Genomic DNA, 6,326 nt, shown 5'->3' on the forward strand with positions numbered 1-6,326 from the left:
TACTGCTGGCCAAAGTGAAGAAATTATCAAACTGGATTTAGCTCAGGCTTACCTGCAAATGGAAGTAGAGGAAGGGTTGAGGAAATTCCTCTCCATCAACACTGACAAAGGCTTGTTCCAGTATAACCAACTAGTATTTGGAGTGGCATCCATCCTGGAAGTCTGGCAGAGGGAAATAGATCAAGCTGTAGGTGTTACTTAGACGACATTGTCACCAGATCCAGTGACGAGGATCATTTGAAGAATCTGGCACAAGTTTTCAAAAGGTTGGAAGAATATGGATTACAGGTGAATCCAGACAAATGTGAGGTCTTCGAGGAAGTAGTTACATATTGTGGACGCATCACAGATGCTGAAGGACTGTGCATAAGACACCGGAGAAAGTTGAAGCCATGACAGAGGTTTGTTCAGTCACTGAGTTCGTTAACTATTACCATAAATTCTTGCCAAACCTGGCAACAGTTGTACCCACTGAATCAGTTGCTTCAGAAAGGGAAATGCTGGAAATTGACTACAGCTGTTAATATGTTCAATGTGGCACAAATTAGCATACTTCCTATTAGTCAGGCAATACTGAAACAAGAAACAAGCAAAGGCATAACTTTAGCAGAGGTATATGAAGCTACCTTAAAAGACTGGAAGACAGAACAAGTGTAGAGCTTGAAGCTATTCTTCCACTGGAGGAATGAAATCACAATTGTTCAAGGTTGTCTGACGTGGAGAATTTGTGCCATCATTCCTACAAAACTGCAGGCAAGGGTCCTGGAGGAACTGCATGTAGGGCACATGGGTGTAGTCAAGATAAAGACATTGGCTAGAGGATATGTCTGGTGGCCAGGTATTGATCAACAAATTGAACAGTTAGCTAAGGACTGTTCTGGATGTCAGAGGGTGCACAATATGACTGGCACCACTTCATCCTTGGAACTGTCTGTCTGCTCCCTAGGAACAAATTAATCTGCGTGTCACTGAAACGTTCTTGGGTACCAATTTTCTAGTAGTAGTGGACTGATAGTCTAAGAGGCCTGAAGTTTTCTGCATGTCATCCACAACATCTGCAAGTATCATACAAGTTCTACCAAGCCCTTGTGCTTGCATGGGACTGCCAGGACATGTTGTAAGTGACAATGATCCACAATTTGTTTCAGCAGATTTCCAAGGTTTCATGAAAAGTAACGGCATCAAATCATGTTACATCTGCACTGTACCATCCTGCAACAAGTGGCTTCACAGAACACTTTATTCAAACCATGAAACAAGCTTTCGGAGCTTCAACAGAACAATCAGGTTCATTATAGGCCAAACATGCAAACTTCTTGTTTGCGTATTGAAATGTTGCACATGCAACACCAAACCGGTCACATGAAAGTTTCTTCCTAGGACACAACTTTTGATCTTGCCTGGATTTGTTAAAATCTGATCTGTGAAGAGAGGTAATTAACAAGCAGACTGATCAAGCAAGGGACTCTGGACACCTGTCAGTTAGAGAGTTATGGATGAGACATGTTCTTGCTTATGTAAGCAGACATCTAGTGGTCAGCTGTGGGAAAAAGACTTCAGAAGCTGATCTCATTTGCATGGAAACACCCTCCCTGCCTACGTGCTCAGCATAATGGGACTGCTTGCCCAAATGATCACTTGCAGCTGCTGTTGGATCCACAGTTTCCTTGTTATTGGGGCAGGAGTAATAAAGGGTTGCTATCCTTAGTTGTGTGAACCGAGGGTAGCAAAACCGTACCTGGCATACCCCAATGGAGGGACTCACCCTCAACTGAACAGCACTTGCTAGGCAGGAGACATGGGTTTAGGGTGACCAGATGTCCTGATTTTATAGGGACAGTCCTGATTTTGGGGTCTTTTTCTTATATAGGCTCCTATTACCCCTGTCCCGATTTTGCACACTTACTCTCTGGTCATCATACATGGGTCTCAAAGCCCAAGTGAGTTGAGAGAAGGTGGGGACAGGTATTTGTATTGGGTGATGTGGGTCCTGGACACCATTTGCTCTTTTCTCTCTCCATGATATAATAAAAGAGCTAATTTAGACCAACTGAGAGTCTTGTTACATGATGCAGAGCTGAAATCACTGATACCTAGATCTAAGTATTAGACCTACTTTGGGACAGTGTCTCTATTGCAAGAGACTGCCCAGTGTGCACCAGCAGTGAAGCTCCCCCACAACAGCTGAAATCATTGAGAGCTGTTAAGTGTATGTTTGTGGGGGGGGCCCTGAAGACATCTTGATGAGTGGGCAGCTGGCAGAGAGGTGCAACCAGCAGGGTGGCTGGTGGAGAGACATGGCAAGCAGCCAGAAGAGAAGCTGGTGGAGAGGGCCAGAGCAGAGCCCTTTGCATAAACCAGTGTTATTTTCCTAAGAGCGACAGACGACAAACCCAGCTGCTGAACACACCCAGCAGAGGGGCTCCCCTGCCACTTGCTGGCATTGCAGATTGCTCACCCTGCTTTGGGGATGTCTGCTAGCACCGGGTTTTCCCAAGGAGGGTGAAATTCAGCCCATGCAGCAGGCCAGTGTGAGGCCTTTGCAGCAACATAGTGCCACTTAAGCCTATCCGAGGGTTTTATGCTGCCAGAGGTGGTTGCAGGGGCGTGGCAATCAGCCGTTGGGGCGATGAATGAGTACCTGAGCAATGCAGCAGGTGCCTCCTTACCCCTCCCCCGCAGGGTGGGAGGTGAACTCTGCAGATGAACCTCTGAACTCTGGGGCTGCACTAGCCAAGGACAGCAACTGTGAGTGGGGTACAGAGAAGGGACGGACATGTTAAAGGGACTTTTGGGTTGCTGGACTTAAGACCCTGAGGGGAAAAGAACACTGCCCAACTTACTTGGGGGTGGGTCTTTTGCTCAGGGCTTGTGTTTATGAGCCCTAGTTGTGGTGTTTTCCCAAATTAATACTGAGTTAATTCCCTCCTTTTAGTAAAAGCTTTTGCTACACTCAGACTCTGTGCTTGCAAGAGGGGAAGTATTGCCTCTTAGAGGCACCCAGGGGGTGGTGTGTAATTGTCCCAGGTCACTGTGGGGTGGCTTGTGCCGATTTTGTGTTGTATTGTTGAAAAGGAACCCTTAGATACTGAACCCAGCCCTAGTTGCTGCTGGCCCCACCTGGCAGACGGGTTACACTTGAGTTTACAGAGTGACCACAAATGGGTTCCTGGTACTATCCAAGCTCAGAAGGGATCTTATTCTTATGCCATCATGCGCCCCCCCCCCCCGGGGTTACCATATTTCAACAATAAAAAAAGAGGGGGAGGGGGAAGAGCCCCACCCTAGCTCCACCCCCATCCACTCCTTCCCATTTCCCACCCCCTGACTGCCCCCCTCAGAACTCCCAACCCCTCCTGGGACCCCTGCCCCTAACTTCCCCCCAGAACCCCACCCCCTACCTAAGCCTCCCTGTTCCTTGTCCCCTGACTGCCCCCTCCTGAGACCCCCCCCACCCAATTGTCCCCCTAGGACCCTACTCCCTACCTGTCCCCTGACTGTCCCAACCCTTATCCACACCCCCACCCCCAGACAGACCCCTGGGACTCCCACGCCCCATCCAACCACTCCCCGCCCCCTGACAGGACCCCCAGAACTCCCAACCCATCTAACCCCCTCTGCTTCCTGTCCCCTGCCTGCCCGCCCCGACCCCTCTCCACACCCCCACCCCCTGACAGCTCCCCCAGAACTCCCGACCCATACAACCCCCCCTGCTCCCTGCCTGCTCCGACCTTTCTCCACACCCCCACCCCCTGACAGGACCCCCAGAACTCCTGACCCGTCTAACCCTCCCGTCTCCTGCCTGTCCCAACCTCTCTCCACACCCCTGCTCCCTGACAGCCCCCCCCCCCGACAGCCACAGAGCCCAAGTGCGGCGACGGGGGGAGCCGAGGTGTGCATTGGGGCTGCTGCCTGCATGCATCCACTGCAGCCTGCAGGAGCCCCCCCCACACCCTCAATCAGAGGTCTGGGGCCCCTTGGGGGGGCCTCAAACAGGTTTCAGGGGGGCCACTGAGCAGGACCAGGGTAGACTCACTGGGGCTCAGGGTAGAAAGCTAAAGTCCTGCTGCATGGGGCTGAACCTTGGGGATCTGAGCCCTGCCACCAGGGGCTGAAGCCAAAACAACTTAGTTTCGTGGAAGCCCCTGTGGCATGGGGCTCCAGGCAATTGCACTGCTTGCTATCCCCTAATGGTGGCCCTGGCTTCTATAAGCAGAAAACCAGCTGTTGTGGCACAGGTGGGCTGTGGAGTTTTTATAGAATGGGGGGGGGGCTCAGAAAGAGGTTTGAGAACCCCTGCACTAAGCTAAAGTCCCCTCCCTACCTGTGCACATGGTAATGCTTGGGCTCCCGATCATAGAAGATGAGGGCTGGAAGAGACCTCAGGAGGTCACCTAGTCTAACCCCCTGCACAAAGCAGGACCAACACCAATTAAATTATCCCAGCCAGGGCCTTAAATACCTCTAAGGATGCAGATTCCACTACCTCTGTAGGTAACCCCTTCCAGTGCTTCATCATCCTCCTAGTGAAAAAGTGTTTCCTAATATCCAACTGTAACCCTTCTGCCTGTCAGAGTTGGCAGCAACAAGGGCCGGGTTCAGTACCTAGGGGTTCCATTCCAATAACACAATGCAAAACCGGCTCCAGTCCCCACCCAGTGACCTGTGACAAATATATACCACCCCCGCTGTGTGCCTCCAAGAGGCAATACGTCCCCTCTCGCAAACACATAGTCTGAGTGTAGCAAAAAGCCTTTTAATAACAGAGAAACAATGTGGCATTATGTTGGGGAAACCACCAACAGGATTCATAACACAACCCATGAGCAAAAAAACCCCACCCCAAGCAAATTGGGGTGTGTCCTTTCCCTTTGGTTCTTGAATCCATCAACCCAAAATCACCCAAAGTCCCATGACCCAAAAGTCTCTGACCCTGGTTCAGCCCCAGAGTTCAAAAGTTTATCTGCAGAGTTTTACCTCCCACCCTGGGTGGAGATTGGGGGGGGTGTAAGGGGCACCTTTCATGGCCCAAAGCTGATTGTCCCACCTCTCCATGGGGCTTCACCCACCCACTTCCTGGATCCCAGTAAGGCCCCCATGAGCTGCTCCAGGCACCCCACAAACTGCTCCACCATATATCTTCAGGCTCCCCCACTACTTAACACAACGCTCAGTGATTTCAGCTCTTAGTAACTTTAGTTCTTTTGCAATTTTAGCTTGTAGTAGTGGAGCCTCAGTGCTGGTGCAAAGTGAATTCAGCTTAACAGCCTGTAACTAGACTGCTAATAGAATCAAAATTAGCTCTGATAGCACACAGGGGTGAGAGAAGGAAGTGCAATTAGCATGTAAGGCCCTCATCAGGGGGCTCACGCCACCAAGTATTAATACCTGTCCCCAGCCTCTCTTAATTCACACAGTTTTGGAACCCATGTCCCTTGCCCAGCGAGTGCTACTTAGTTGGTGGCGAGTCCCTCCATCATAACAAAAGGCCAAGTGCAGTTCCACTGTCCTTGATTCCCATAATCAGGGTAATAACAATTTATTCTTCCTGCCCCAATAACAGAGATACTGGGGATCCCACAGCAGCCAAAGTGACCATTTGGGCAGCTGTGGCCTCATTCTAGGCGGGGTGGGTGTGCCTGTGCAAATGAGATCAGCCCCTGAAATGCTTTTCCTCGCCTTGCCACACCTCACCACCAGATGTCAGGGTGGAGCCATCCTGACTCTGCTTACACAACCTAGACCTCCCCCAGCAACTTGAGACTATTGCTCCTGGTGCTGTCAGCTGCCACAACTGAGAACAGCCTAGCCAGTGCCGAATACAGGGGAATAACCACTTCCCGCCATCTGCTGGCAATGCTCCTCCTGATTTTGGATACTGATGGCTGGTGCTAATGCAAATATTAACTTTACGGGCAGGGGATAAATGAGAAAGTGGCGAGAAGCCCACGTGCCTCCGGGAGCAGCTCCTACCCTGCCTCTGACCCCTGCGTGGCCACAGGGAGCGCGTGGGCCATACGCCGCCCACGCGCAGCACTGGCACAGCCTCGGACTACAGTTCCCAGCATGCAGTGGGGCATGGAAAGGCCTACAGTTCCCAGCACACAGCGCATTGCATGCTGGGAGTTGTAGTTTCCGCGTCTGACACCCCCGATTGGCAGAGGAAGGTGTGTTGCATGCCGGGAGCTGCAGTCACCGGCTGGCGCTGGGGCGCAGTGCCTGACCCAATGCCCTCCGACTGCTCGGTTCCCACCAGCGTCTTGGCTCTTTCCCCTCCCAGTGCCAGCGCCGCTGTGGGCGCGCCCAGGCCGAATCCGAAATGGCTC

This window comes from Natator depressus, chromosome 2 (genome assembly GCF_965152275.1).
Source record: "Natator depressus isolate rNatDep1 chromosome 2, rNatDep2.hap1, whole genome shotgun sequence".
NCBI lineage: Eukaryota > Metazoa > Chordata > Testudines > Cheloniidae > Natator > Natator depressus.